Raw genomic sequence first — 16,297 nt, 5'->3', positions numbered from 1 at the left:
ACAGTATAGTGCACCTTTGCAAGTTGCAGGAATTTTGTTGACAGTGTTGCACACCAGCAGAAAATTATTTGGTTTATTTACTAGCTAGCTAAATCAACAACACCAATATCAATTTGATGATCACGAGAATGAGTTGGACGTCTGTTACGGAGATGATTGACGTCTGCACTCTTCGGCCTGTACTGTGGTTCTGTGTTGGAGAAAGCCCCTGCACTCTCCTCTGTACATCCTCTCCAGTCTAGCAAGAATGTTCGACAGAGGATGAGGTTGGCCTTCAGCAGCTCTAATTGGCTCAATTCAGGAGTTTAAGCACCAGACATAAAATGGGTTTAGAATATCTATTGAGGAAGTGGAATGGATGTGAGAATGAGGATTCAGTGGGGAAATGAGAATGGACCGGATGAAGCCTAAGGCAGCAGGTTAAGGGTCCGGAGAGGTTGACTTTAGAATTGGACTTCACGTCACCGTCAGGCCGTGGTAGTTAGGCTACTGTAACGAAGAAGAAATGTGCATGGATTGGTCTTGAACACCTGTGCCTGCCTCTCAGAACATTTACAATGGATTGGATTATCTGGCATTTTGTCGGAAGTCGATGTTGCAGAAATGAAAAATATGTTCAAGTTGTGGAAAAGATCATATGTGTTTTAAAAGTGATAAATGATACAGGGTGCAATTGGGGTGGGAACCATGAAGCCACGTCTTTGGAATGCCCAACAAGGATGAATGATAATGAGCTGTCCAGAGCATTTCATATGCAGGGGCTGTTAAAAGGGTTTGAATGGTGCTCCTGAAGAGTGGATGGTGGTGGATAGGCCTTCACTGAAGGCTGCAGGGGTTGTCGCTTAACAGCAGGACCCAGATATGTTAAAGGTTAAGACGGTGGACTTTGTGGCCTTTATAACTATGGTGATTAATGGCACTGCCACAGTGGAGAGGATGTCCAGGAAAATAGACATTATTGTGGATGCGACGGAACGGTTCCTGGGATTGAGACTTTTTCGGCTGAAGAGTTGCATGGAGTATTGTCAGAAGCCATGCCACCCCCTCAGGTCATAGAGCCTGAGAAGGGAGATATGGAGATTTTAAGGAAGAAATGGTTTTTTTATTTATTTTTTATTTGGGGGGGTGGATTAAGTTAGTTTTTCCTATCACGAATGTGTTTTATTTATCCTTTAGGAAAGAAGAAACCTAAGGAGGTAAAGAAAACAGAGTTGGCAAGAATAAGAGCAGTCCAAAATGTCTCCTATCTCGAGGCGTTGAGAAGAGTGGAAGAAAGGAGTGAAGTTAAAGAAGTAATGATCAAATCAAATCAAACTATTTGTCACATGCGCCAAACACAGGTGTAGACCTTACTGTGAAATGCCTACAAGCCCCTAACCAACAGTGCAGTTGAAGAGTTAAAATATTTACCAAATAAACAGAAGTAAAAAGTAACACAAAATAACGAGGCTATATACAGGGGGTACCGGTACCGAGTCAGTGTGTGGAGGTACGGGTTAGTCGAGGTAATTTGTACATGTAGGTAGGGGTGAAGTGACTATGCATAGATAATAAACAGCGAGTAGCAGCAGTGTACAAAAGTTCCTTGGCTTCCTTGGGCACAGGGACTATGGTGGTCTGCTTGAAACATGTAATTATTACAGACTCGGTCAGAGAGAGGTTGAAAATGTCATTGAAGACACTTGCCAGTTGGTCCTCGCATGCTTTGAGTACACGTCTGGTAATCCGTCTGGCCCCGCGGCTTTGTGAATGTTGACCTGTTTAAAGATTTTGCTCACATCGGCTACCGAGAGCATTATCACACAGTCATCCAGAACAGCTGGTGCTCTCGTGCATGCTTCAGTGTTGCTTGGCTCGAAGCGAGCATCAAGCATAAAGGCATTTAGCTCGTCTGGTAGGCTCGCGTCTGGGTTTCCAGTTGTAGTCTGTAATAGTTTTCAAGCCCTGCCACATCCGAGGAGCGTCAGAGCCGGTGTAGTAGGATTCAATCTTAATCCTGTATTGATGCTTTGCTTGTTTGATGGTTCGTCTGAGGGCATAGTGTGATTTTGTTTTATATAAGCGTCCGGTTTAGTGTCCTGCTCCTTGAAGAGTAGAGACATATGATATGTTAAGGTGTATTTTGTAGTGTTCATTACTTTGGTTATCAACTGCATAGCGCAAACGGAGCGGAAAACCGGAGAAAATAGACATTGTGAGCGCTGCTGAGGGTAGGCTGCCATAAAACTTTAAAAAATAATTGGAGGAGAGATGCAACACAAAACAGACAGGAGGAATGAATGACTGTTTGGTCAGGTTTAAGTAGGGTGGTAGTGGTGATTTAAGGAGAGTTAGACCAAGAGGCTGGAGGCTGATTAGCAGCTGTAGGTTGTTTGAGGAGTTACATTCAAGGCAACTAGTTAAGTGTTGCAAAAAAATAGTTGAGGCCGATTGGCAATGGGTAGCAGCTGGTGCTTGTTGAGTTGCTGGCGCTGAATTCAAGGCAGCTAGTTAAGGGTTGCGTTCAAGTCTGAATTGTTGTTAATCCTTAATGCCAGGGGGGGCCTAGTGTCTGCTGGGTTTTGGTTTTCACTTTCAATTAAGACAAACAGGTGAGGGGACAAACCTAGATAAACAGGTGAGGGGAGTTCCTTACTAATCAGTGACCTTAATTAATCAATCAAGTACAAGGGAGGAGCGAAATCCAGCAGACACTCGGCCCTCCGTGGAATGAGTTTGACACATTCTTAACGCCATGAAAAACCATAAAACAGCCCTTAACTAATCGTGACTTGTCAATATTCTAGGACCTGAATGCTTGATGCTTTGAATAAATATGCGACCTTACCTGCCAGAATAAATAATCCCTGATGACCACAGAAAGGTAGCCAGCTAACAAACAGTTTTGCTTGTAATTTGTTTTGACATTCATTACCACATTAGTGCCTGTGCTTAATTTTTGTGTAATTGGGACATTTTTTAAATCATATCGTCACATACAATTATGAAACAATTTCACCTGTGTAAACTACATTATTTTGCCAACAGTTGTACAATTGCCAACAGGAAACTAGTTAAACCTTTCACCATTGAGGATATGCTTCTCATCTTCTCATCAAGTCTTCAGCATTGACTCCGGTGGAGTGGTCTGCATGTCATTCCAGTAACGCTGAGGTGAAATCAAACTGAGAGAACATTGTCAGCTCAGTGGAGGGGAGGGCCAGTCTGCTGCTTTCTCCCTCTGGAGAAGAGTTCTCCGTAGGCTTCACCTGTACGTTTAGTCACAACGCCACAGGCCTCGGAGCCAAGAGCCAGTCACTGAACACACAACAAGACAACCAAACCTGTAGGTCAAAGACTTCTTCTCAAAGAAGTAACACATGCTGAGCAGCCCAAGGTAAGGGTTGCCATGGAGCAATGCTCAAAGTGCTCTGTATTCTTGAATGTTTGTTTTTAATTGTAATGTGAAGCCAATGGCAAGTTTCTTCTTCATGTGGACAATAAACTATCCTATTCTAAGCTAAGAGAGGTATATCTGTCCACCAGAGTGGTCCAGCACTATGTCTCCTGTGTTCCTTTGGTGTGGTGCTGCCCTCACTCTCTGGCCCTTCTCCTCTGGAGCACCCAGCCCTCTGGCGAGAAGAGCAGGGGAGACAGCAGAAGAGCTAGGCAGGGAGCGTGAGCCCCCATAAGGGTCAATCCGATCATGCCTCTGTTCCTACTCCCCGCTTACAAGCAGAAACTCAAGAGGAAGCCACCAACACAGAGGACAGAGGAGGCAAAATCAGTGCTGCATGACTGTTTTGAGAATACTGATTGGAAAGGTTCATCCACCCAGGACTCATCCATCAACATTGAGGATAATATACGGAACAAAAATATAAATGCAACATGTGAAGTGTTGGTCCCATGTTTAATGAGCTGAAATAAAATATCCTAGAAGTTGTCCATATGTATAAAAGCTTATTTCTCTCAAATTTTGTGCACAAATTGGTTTACATCCCTGTTATCTTTGCCAAGATAATCCATCCACCTGATAGGTGAGGCATATCAAAAAGCTGATTAAACAGCATGCTCATTTCACATGTGCACCTTGTGCTGGGGACAATAAAATGCTACTCAAATGTGCAGTTTTGTCAATACCACAGATGTCTCAAGTTTTGAGGAAGCGTGCAATTGAGCATGCACCAGAGCTGTTGAATGTTAATTTCTCTACCATAAGCCAGCCTCACAACTGCAGACCACGTGTAACCACACCAGCCTAGGACCTCCACATCTGGCTTCTTCACCTGCGGTATCGTCAGAGACCTAACTGTGGGTTTGCACAACCTGTCAGAAAATGTCACAGGGAAGCTCATCTGCATCCTCACCAGCATCTTGACCTGACTGCAATTCGCATCATAACCGACTTCAGTGGGAAAATGCTCACCTTCGATTGCCAGTGGCACGCTAGAGAAGTGTGCTTCTCAGATGAATCCCAGTTTCAACTGTACTGAGCAGAAGTCAGACCACGTGTATGGTGTTGTCAACGTTGTGAACAGAGTGCGGGGTTATGGTATGGTCAGGCATAAGCTACGGACATCGAAAGCAAATACATTTTATCGATGGCAATTTGAATGAACAGAGATACCGTGACGAGATCCTGAGGCCCATTGTCGTGTTATTCATCCGCCGCCATCACCTCATGTTTCAGCATGATAAAGCACGGCCCCATGTCGCAAGGATCTGTGCGCAATTTCTGGAAGCTGAAAATGTCCCAGTTCTTCCATGGCCTGCATACTCACCGGACATGTCACCCATTGAATCGACTTGTACGACAGCGTGTTCCAGTTCCCGCCAATATCCAGCAACTTCACACAGCCATGGAAATGTGTCGTGCTGAATGAGGTAAATGGTGGTCCCACCAGATACTGACTGTTTTTATGATCCATGCTCCTGCTTTAAAAATAAAAAGGTATCTGTGACTAACAGATGCAAGTCTGTATTCCCAGTCATGTGAAATCCATATATTAGGGCCTAATGAACTTATTTTAATTGATTGATTTCCTTATATGAACTGTAACTTTGTAAAATCTTTGAAATTGTTACGTGTGGGTTTTATATTTTTGTTCAGTGTACATTGTCAGTCGCAGGCTTCATTAGGAAATGTGTTTATGTTGTACCCACAATAACAATCCAGACATACCCCAACCAAAAACCCTGGATGAACGGAGATATCCGCACCATGCTGACAGGCCGTACTGCAGCATTCATACAGTATGTGGCAACACCACAGAATATCACAGACTACAAAACAAATTCAGCTGTGTGGTGCCCACCGACGCCTCCCTCCCAGACGAGCTTAACACATTCTATACTCGCTTCGAGGCAGACCATACTGAACCATCCAGGAAGATTTGCTTCTCCGGACGACCAGGTGCTTTCCCTCTCCGAGGCTGACGTGAGTAAAACTCTCAAAAGAGTGAATACGTTCAAAGCAGCCGGCCCGGATGGAATTCCTGATCGCGTCCTCAGAGCGTGTGCTGGCAAGCGTCTTCTCAGACATCTTCAACCTGTCCCAGGCTGCTTCAAGGAGACCACCATCATCCCAGTGCTTAAGAAAAACAAGGTGACATGCCCAAATGACTATCGACCCTTCGCACTCATGAAGTGCTTCGAGAAGCTGGTCATGGCCCACCTCAAGGCCAGCATGCCAGGCACACTGTACCCACTCCAATTTGCCTACCTAGCCAACAGATCCATGGAAAACACCATTTACATCGCTATTCACACGGCCATAACACATCTGGACAAGAGGAACACCTATGTAAGAATGCTGTTCATTGGCTACAGTTCAGTATTCAACAATACTGATTCCTCCAAGCTCAACACCAGGCCCTGGGTCTGGATACCATCTTCTGCGACAGATTGTGAGGATTGGCAACAACACCTCTTCCACACTGACTCTTAACACAGGGCCCCGACAGGGTTGGGTCCTCAGCCCTCTGCTGAACTCCCTGCGTGGCTTTGCAAGACACCAACTCCAAGTTCTCTGATGACACCACGGTTGTAGGCCTGATAACCAACAGCAATGAGTCGGCCTATAGGGCGGAGGCAAGTCAACTAGTATTATGCTGCCAGGACAACCACCTTTCCCTCAATGTCAGCAAAACAAAGGAGTTGATTGTGACTTCAGGAAGCAGAGGAGGGAACATGCGGGACAGCAGTAAAGAGAGTCAGCAGTTTTAAGTTTCTCAGCATCTACATCACTGAGGACTTGACATGGACCACCAACAACCCCACCACTCTTTTCAAGAGGGTGCAACAGTGACCCTACTTCCTGAGGAGACTGAAGAAACCGGTTGCATCAACGCCCTCCAGCCGGTGGTGAAGCCGGCCCAATACATCACTTGGGCGTGTTTTTACTGTAGGTGGAAGCTCAGGGACTCTCTGGTACAAGGTGAACAGGAGCCGGACCAAAACCTACCTACAGAACTGGTTAGATTGATGTTGTGCCAAGGGGTGTTGTACAGGTCTACAGTATGCAGTATGATACATATTAACTTGATAAGGTTTGATGATTAGTTAATAAATATACTATATTCTGCTTTTTAAATCCTAGAAAGCATGTTACACCTTAACTCTTTTAGAAAGACAGGAAATAAAAATAGATGTTTCTTAGTCGACAAACCTTGTCCAGATATTTTCTTCTCTTTAACCATTCGATCAATCCATCTGTCCCTGTCTGTCTGTCTCCTGTCCAGGATAGTGTATGGAGGAATCCCAGTCAAGGTAGTTTCTCCAGGGGATAGTTCAGTCATTCGGTCTAATGGAGTGCTGGCTACTTCACTCACCACAGAGCTGGCCATGGGCCAAATCTCACTTAATCACACTTCAAATTACAAATTGACTCTTGAGGGTGCCCTAAAAATAGCTGTTAATACCCTATATATACAAAAGTGGACATGTGGACAGCCCTTCAAATTAGTGGCTTTGGACATTTCAGCCACACCCATGGCTGACAGGTGTACAAAATCAAGCACACAGCCATGCAATCTCTATAGACAAACATTGGCAGTAGAATGGTCTTACTGAAGAGCTCAGTGACTTTCCACCTGGCACCATCATAGGATGCCACCTTTCCAACAAGTCAGTTTGTCAAATTTCTGCCCTGCTAGAGCTGCCCGTCAACTGTAAGTGTTGTTATTGTGAAGTGGATACATCTAGGAGCAACAATGGTTCAGCTGCGAAGTGGTAGGCAACACAAGCTCACAGAACGTGACCACCGAGTGCTGTAGCACGTACAAATCTTCTGTCCTTAGTTGCAACACTCACTAGAGTTCCAAGCTGCCTCTGGAAGCAACGTCAGCACAAGAACTGTTCGCCGGGAGCTTCATGAAATGGGTTTCCATGCCCAAGCAGCCCACACAAACCTAAGATCACCATGCGCAATGCCAAGCGTCGTCTGGAGGGGTGTTAAGCTCGCCGCCATTGTACTGGAGCAGAGAAAACGCATTTGCTGAAGTGATGAATCACGCTTCACCATATGGCAGTTTGATAGACAAATCTGGTTTTGGCGGAGGCCAGGAGAATGCTACCTGCATGAATGCATAGTGCCAACTGTGAAGTTTGGTGGAGGAGGAATAGGGGAAATCTTAATGCTACAGCATACAATGACATTCTAGACAATTCTATGCTTACAACTTTGTGGCTGCAGTTTGGGGGAAGGCCCATTTTCTGTTTCAACTTGACTGGCCTGTACAGAGCCCTGACCTCAACCCCATCGGACACCTTTGGGATGAATTGGAATCGGCCAACATCAGTGCCCAACCTCACTAATGCTCGTTGGGCTGAATGGAAGCAAGTCCCCGCAGCAATGTTCCAACATCTAGTGGAAAGTCTTCCCAGAAGAGTGGAGGCTGTTATAGCAACAATGGGGGGACTAACTATATTAATGCCCATGATTTTGAAATGAGATGTTCAAGCGGGTGTCCACATTCTTTTGGTCATGTGTATTTCCTTGAGACTTGTGCTACCCTGTGTGCACCCCGTAATTTGAACCGTGCACTGAGTTGAAGTCTGTCCTCATTTATGCGGGCTAAATTCTATCCTTCAGTATAAAGCCATCTTTCTTTATTACCATCTTATTCTGCTTTTATTGGCAGTACAGACTTTTACAGATGCTCCCATGATTTATTTGTGGAATCTTAAACATATATTTGGAATGCTGCTGACACATCTAATAGGAAGTGCAGTATTTCTGGAGCTATATGTTCTAGGACAGACGAAAAGCAATGCTCATGGCATTTCACCTCTGGTAAAGGATGTGACCTACCACCTGAGCAGTCTCCCTCCAGACGCACCTGTGCAGGACTACTCTGCGTGCTCCATGGTGACTCTAAGGCTAGCTCACCTGTAGTCATCAGGCAGTGCTACTACCTTGCTATTAATCATCAGTAATGATAAATTACTGTACATCAACAATACCGTCCATGATTGTGGCTAATTCCATTTTAACTCTGTCAATTCATGGTGTATTTGTGAGTATAGCGTTATTGCCATTGTTTTGACAGGATCCTGAACTTCTACAACCAGCCAAGTTACTCTGAAACTCCCTGCTACACCGAGCTGTTTGAACAAGGTTAGACCATGCACATGTTTCATCCATCCATCTTTTAAATGTTTTTATTTAAATGTTTATTTAACTAGGCAAGTCAGTTAAGAACAAATTCTTATTTACAATGACAGCCCAAACCCAGGCGAAGGCTTTCTATCATCTTGTGCAATTTAGTCCATTTTGTATTGGCCCATAGAGATACGTTGTATTTATCTCTGTGCAGGCGACTAGTTCAGCACCAATGTCATGGACAAAGCTGGTACCGAAGACATCGAAGTGTTGCCCTTGCTAGCATAGCTATTTTTATTAGGGGTTTGACTGTTACCGTTTGTTTTCAGTTTCAGGCCTAACTGTGTTGGAGAAGATCAAACACTTCAACTGTATCCTTAGTGTCACTATTCTGAGTGGTGGTCATGGATGATGATCCTGGGTAGGGTACATGACTGTTCTGCATTCTACAAGACATTTCTGTCTTTAGCAAGACGGCACCAAAGTTGGCTTTAGAAGAAACAGACCAGGCTAATGCATCAAGGCTAACAGGTACCTGTCCTTGATTAGCAATCTGTGTTCCTTTATCCAGCTCTGTCCAGTTCTATTGGAGAACCGTCATCTTCTCGAGAGGGGTTCTACGGGGGTGGGCTGTGGTTCGAGCGGTTCTAAAGAGAACGTGGCCCACTGTGAGCCGGTCAGCAGGAGCAGCATCGCGGAGGCCCTCCAGAGCCAGGATATCGACAACCTCCTCCCTGCATGATGGGTAACAGTCCTGCATGAAACAAGACTTCTTGAAAATGAGGAACATAAATATGAATTGGATTCAGTTTCATCAAGTAACACTTGCCAGCATCAAATGCAACATCATCTAGTGCAGTTTTATCACTTCTTTACTTGCAGTGGAAGTACAGACTGCAGAAAAAATTAAGTAAGAGTTTCCCATGATTGAGAGGCTTAGATACAGCTCAGTTGGTAGAGCATAGTACTTGCCACGCCAAGATAGTGGGTTTGATTCCCAGGACCACCCATACGTAAAATGTATGCATGTATGACTAGCTCGCTTTGGGTAAAAGTGTCTGCTAAATATTATATATAGAAGGTCATGGTATTGGCGCCTGTAACTTTAATGTTCAGCAACAGCCTCAACCCATGGATGGTTAGACAGTGGTTAGACCAGACTCAATAGAAAGAGGATGGTGTGTCGTGTTGAAACTAGGCAGCAGTTTGTAAAATAATTATTCCAATAAAATTGTCTATCTGCACATCATGAGGCTTCTTATAGAGCGACAATCATGACTAATACGTCATTTAAATAAATTAAACTCAACTCATCTGTGTGGTTCCATTTGACCTAGAGTTGTCAGTGCTCTGTGAAGAGTACAGTTTGATGATAAAAGAACAAACAAGCGACATGATGCCCCATTTTTAATCAAATTCCTCTGTTTTTGGTGGTCTCGTAAAATAGAAATGCAAAAAAGAACTCAAAGTACTGGACTATAATGTATATTTGAAACTGTTGAACTTGAAAAATAAAGCTATGTTTAAAAAAAAATGCTGGAAATGACTTTGTTTTGTGTGCTGTAAGTCTACAATAATGTAATTTTATATTTTTATGAATACAAGTAAAAGGAAGAATGCCTTACAGTAGAATAGGCTAGATGTGGTTTTTTGGTGTTTATTTTGCTGTGGCAATTTTAGCATGTAAATTCCCCAAATTGTTTTGTCGATGCATGCCAGCACAGCCACTACACAACACTAAACAATACATTAATTGGACTATAACGGTGACAAACCGTGGACACAAAATGTTAGGGCCTACATAAAGCTCTCCCAACAGCAGTTCCAACACCTTACCGCTGTTACTAATAGCGAAGCCTTGCTTGGCAGCAAAACAGTTCATTCAGCCTCATTTACTGCCTTTAAAAAAACATCTATGGCTGACTTGCTTTTAACAAATGTGGTTTCTACTGACGATTAAGATGTCAGTAGATAAGAGGCAATCCCTAATTTCGATTAAGACAATGAGCAAGCTAGGACGCACGTAATCAATATAATTATTTTTTTCAGCTCTTTTGAAATGTACAGCGACAGAATTCAGAACATGGGCCGTTCTTACAGTATTCTCCCTGTACACCAAGTCAGAACCGTAGGATAAACAAAGGTGGCATATAAGCAGACAATGAAAGCTCTTACAATATTCGGTGAGGACATTTCTCTAAAACAGGCTATAGGCTACATGCGCACCACTAAGTCAGAACAGTAAGCTAAGTTATGCAGGGGAAAGGGACCAAATGATTAGGGTGAGGCACATGGACTACTAACAGCTTACTACACAATATACACTTAGTATTACATTCTTAGCTACAGTATACATATCTCCCTGGCATTTCACATAATTTATGCAGCAGCATACAAGACATTTTTGAACTTGTTGTGCTGTGTTCACTAGAACAGGAAGGTGGCATTTCTCTTCATAAGACAAACATTGAAAAGGATTTGCCAGTAGATTGTCGACTTGATTCATGATGACAACTGCTAGCTTGCTAGCTAAGATTTTGAAAGTATGATGTTGACATGATCAGCCCAATCAAAACTATTGTAGACATGTGATTTGACATCATTTTATCTGTGGCCAATGATCTTCAGCCTTCTTGGATGGGCACTTCTAATGTAACTCTATGGCAGCACCCAAGGGACTTGAATTCTCGAGCTCTCCCGGTTATATTCTTCGGTGACGTCTTGTCCCCATGAGTGACAGAACACTGAGCCAATCACGGCGCAACTAGAGAACGTCACCAACCCCTACGCTCCATATTTTCCGCTGGCTGCCCCACCACATAAAGCTCTGAGCTAGGCTGAAACACCTGCATTTTGGAGCTGCCTTACTCAAGAAAGCAAAAAAGAGACCATGTTTGTATGCAGGTTTTTAACTCAATGATTTATTTAAAAAAAATATATAAACTGATATGTGACACATATTAATGCCAAAATAACATGTAAAACAGGCAACAAAAACGAGCTAAACAGGTAGGGCTTAAAATGTGTAAAACCAGCAATGGGAGGGAGGACCTGTAGAAAGTACAGTAGAGGGAGAGTTGTGCTGAGAATCACTTTTAGTGCTGCTTTCCCCTCAGAGAATCATGGTGAGTCACTTTCTCTTTCTCATGCCACTTAAATTACAAAATGATGGCCAGACTTCATCAACACAACTATTTTCCTACAGTCCCAATGGATTGCTGATACATAGAAATATAGCCTACTATACCTACTAGAGATGCCTACTAGAAGCAGCTATTCTGATATTACAGAATCTTCATTAAGAGTCTAGGTGTCAATATAATGAAAATCCTAATCAAAATCTGACAATTTAAGCTAGAGATATCTTGTATATCATATCCCATGTGTTTTTGCATGTGGTGCAACTCAAGCCACCTCATCCGAATATGTCGCCTTTATGCATCTGTGGTGGAAAGTGACAGCTCTACAGGCTGTTTGTCAGACCAGGAGACATTCCGAAAATTGGTCTTCTCACGAAAACGGAAGCATTATTCTATTCTATGTGACAGGTCCAAGGTTAAGGACTGTGGGCCCTCCTCCCTCACCTCCTGCCCCCCATGCCAGCAGTTTTCCTGTCCCTATGCCTCCTTGCCTTCTCTCTCACTCCCCTGCAGCTTTGTAAGTACACTACTCTTCTTGTGAGAATCACATATTCAAGAATGAACTCCTATAGCATACTACAGTTACTGGGTTAGACTTTTGGTTATTATTCCCAAAATGGCTATAGCTGTAGAAGTACAACTATGCTTATAAATTAGTGTAGTGGAGTAACATGTATCCCTGTATGTAGCTTTCACGGCCAATTCAGGTGATTCACACAGCCAAGGCTTGGGCGGACTATGAAGGAGGAAAGACTGACTTGCCACTGAAGCAGGGAGAGACTATAGATAGCATACGCATCACTGACAACCCAGAGGGACGTTGGCTGGCCAGGAACAATGTTGTAAACTGTAAGTGTATACACATTAGAGGTCGACCGATTATGATTTTTCAACGCCAATACTGATACCGATTATTGGAGGACCAAAAAAAGCCGATACCGATTAATCGCCCAATTTTTTTATTTCTTTATTTGTAATAATGACAATTACAACAACACTGAATGAACACGTATTTTAACTTAATATAATACATCAATAAAAATCTATTTAGCCTCAAATAAATAATGAAACATGATCAATTTGGTTTAAATAATGCAAAAACAAAGTGTTGGAGAAGAAAGTAAAAGTGCAATATGTGCCATGTAAAAAAGCTAACGTTTGAGTTCCTTTCTCAGAACATGAGAACATATGAAAGTTGGTGGTTCCTTTTAACATGAGACTTCAATATTCAAAGGTAAGAGGTTTTAGGTTGTAGTTAATATAGTATTTATAGGACTATTTCTCTCTATATGATTTGTATTTCATTAACCTTTGACTATTGTATGTTCTTATAGGCACTTTAGTATTGCCAGTGTAACAGTATAGCTTCTGTCCCTCTCCTCGCCCCTACCTGGGCTCGAACCAGGAACACGTCGACAACAGCCACACTCGAAGCAGCGTTACCCATGCAGAGCAAGGGGAGCAACTACTCCAAGTCTCAGAACGAGTGACGTTTGAAACGTTATTAGCGAGCACACCGCTAACTAGCTAGCCATTTCACATCGGTTACACCAGCCTAATCTCGGGAGTTGATAGGCTTGAAGTCATAAACAGCGCTGTGCTCGCGAAGAGCTGCTGGCAAAATGCACAAAAGTGCTGTTTGAATGAATGCTTACGAGCCTGCTGCTGCCTACCATCGCTCAGTCAGACTGCTCTATCAAATCACAGACTTAATTATAACATAATAACACACTGAAATACGAGCCTTATGTCATTAATATGGTCGAATCCGGAAACTATAATTTCGAAAACAAAACGTTTATTATTTCAGTGAAATACGGAACCGTTGGGTATTTTATCTAACGGGTGGCATCCCTAAGTCTAAATATTCCTGTTACATTGTAAAACCTTCAATGTTATGTCATAATTACGTAACATTCTGGCAAATTAGTTCGCAATGAGCCAGGCTGCCCAAACTGTTGCATATACCCTGACTCTGCGTGCAATGAACGCAAGAGAAGTGACACAATTTCACCTGGTTAATATTGCCTGCTAACCTGGATTTATTTTAGCTAAATATGCAGGTTTAAAAATATATACTTATGTGTATTGATTTCAAGCAAGGCATTGGTGTTTATGATTAGGTACAGTCGTGCAACGATTGTGCTTATTTCACACTAGCGCTTTTGTTAAATCATCCCCCAGCGTTGCATCGATTATATGCAAGGCAGGACACGCTAGATAAACTAGTAATATCATCAACCATGTGTAGTTAAATAGTGATTATGATTGATAGATTGTTTTTTATAAGATAAGTTTAATTCTAGCTAGCAACTTACCTTGGCTTCTTACTGCATTCGCGTAACAGGCAGGCTCCTCGTGGAGTGCAATGTAATCAGGTGGTTAGAGCATTGGACTTGTTAACTGTAAGGTTGCAAGATTGAATCCCCCGAGCTGACAAGGTAAAAATCTGTCGTTCTGCCCCTGAACGAGGCAGTTAACCCACTGTTCCTAGGCCGTCATTAAAATAAGAATGTGTTCTTAACTGACTTGCCTGGTTAAATAAAGGTGTAAAAGAAATTGTTATGAAAACTTTAAATCGCCCCTAATTAATCGGCCATTCCGATGAATCGGTCGACCTCTAATACACATACCGGTAGATATTCAGCAAATGCACACATATAAACACACACGGCAAGCACACACACAAACACACAAACATACACACACACACACACACACACACGCCACCCTCCACCCTCTTTACCTGTTCTTAATGCCTCCTGCTCCTTGTGGGTTCTAGATGGGTATGTATGGACCAGTGGTGTAAAGTGCTTAAGTAAAAATACTTTAAAGTACTACTTAAGTAGTTTTTTTTAGTTTTTTTGTACTTTACTTTACTATTATATTTTTGACAACTTTTACTTTTACTTCACTACATTCCTTAAGAAAATTATGTACTTTTTACATAATCTGACACTCAAAAGTACTAGTTACAATTTCAATGCTTAGCAGTACAGGACATCGGTCCAATTCACACACTTATCAAGAGAACGTCCCTGGTCCTCCCTACTGCCTCACATCTGGTGGACTCACCATACATAAATGCTTCCTTTGTAAATTATGTCTGAGTGCTGGAGTTGCCCCTGGCTGTCAAAAAAAGTTATAAAAAAGGACATTGTGTCATCTGGTTTGCTAAAAATAAGGAATTTGATGTATAGCATTTACTTTTACTTTGTTCTTTTACTCAAGTATGACAATTTTTTACTTTTTCCACCACTGTACTTAAGTACATTTAAAATCTGATACTTTTAGACTTTTACTCAAGTAGTATTTTACTGGGTTACTTTCTCTTTTACTTGAGTTGTTTTATATTTATGTTACTCAAGTATGACAATTGAGTACTTTTTCTACCTCTGGTAAAGACTAAGTCAGTGGACCTTGACTTTGACCTTCTGAAGCAGGTTTACAATGACTAGCCACCCAGGACAAAACCTGCAGGTAAAATAAACAAAATAAATTACGTGTTAAATGTTTGAGGAATATTTGTCAATATTTGTCAATGTATGACAGTTTCTTATCTTTGTATAGTATTTGACTGACATCTAGCGGTCAGAAATTTTATTGCAAAAGTCATGCTGAAACAGTGGTGCATTGACAAATAGTTTAGTCTTTATCCCTTCTTTCCTTTATGAAAGCCCCTGAACCCTTTCCCACATATAATCTCAATACAGTGAATACACCATCTGGATCTTTTTGTTCAATAACGGTTTAATCTCGATTCTCAGATTTCCCCCTCCACCACCTCCACTGTTTACAGATGGAGGTAATGATATGATCACTTGTTCATTAGGAAAGTGAAGAGCAACCATTTCTTTCCCAGTCAAATTATTTCCCTGTATTCTATAAATAAAACCCCTATTCTATTTGTTGTTCTGTACAGTGTAAACTGTCAAATTGAGTTAAAGAAGTGTGTTGCTTCATTGGTTTAAAATATGTGTTCAACAGTACTACTGATGACCTTTTTGTCTTTATGTCCATAGACAAGATATATGACAGTGTGGAGTCCCAGAACGTCCCTGCCCCTCCGCCTCTCAACAGGTGAGAAGATGGTCACAGTGACATAGTTGGGTCGACCAACTATACTCTCGAATAGTCAGCTCAAACACAAATTAGCTTGAAATCAATTCCTGAGTTGAATAATTTTGTGTTTCTCCATTTCAGTCTCTCAGTCAGCTAACACCTAGGGAAAAGCAAGGGGGATTAGTCCATAAGAAGAAAAATACGTTTGAGAAAGAGGAAAAGGAAACCAGAAGAAAATCAAGGATTTATAATTTTGACTGGAGAAAACATAGTAACTTAATGTAGTTGAGGCTGGCACATAACTGTCTCACTTCTCATTTCATACTATCCATATCTGATTAAAGTGAAAATACAGAAAAAATATATTTAAAAAACAATGTAGTTACTCCCAGATAACATTCTTAAATGTTGATAAACAATTTATATTTTTTCTCTGATCAGATTGATATTGTACATGATTTGTAGTAACACTGTTGACATTTTCCACTGTCAGTTTGAAGGGGAGATCCAG

At 42.0% G+C, this 16,297-nt stretch overlaps 1 protein-coding gene across 1 annotated transcript in view; it reads left to right on the top strand.

The window, feature by feature from the left end:
• LOC139411134 (myosin regulatory light chain 2, atrial isoform-like) overlaps window positions 1–16,297 on the top strand; it is a 167,068-nt gene that overhangs the window by 116,249 nt on the left and 34,522 nt on the right. The window lies entirely within an intron of this gene.

The sequence above is a fragment of the Oncorhynchus clarkii genome, chromosome 6 (genome assembly GCF_045791955.1).
Source record: "Oncorhynchus clarkii lewisi isolate Uvic-CL-2024 chromosome 6, UVic_Ocla_1.0, whole genome shotgun sequence".
In the NCBI taxonomy this organism is placed as follows: Eukaryota; Metazoa; Chordata; class Actinopteri; order Salmoniformes; family Salmonidae; genus Oncorhynchus; species Oncorhynchus clarkii.
Note: the sequence above shows the minus strand (reverse complement) of the source record. Positions and strands in the feature narration are given on the sequence as shown.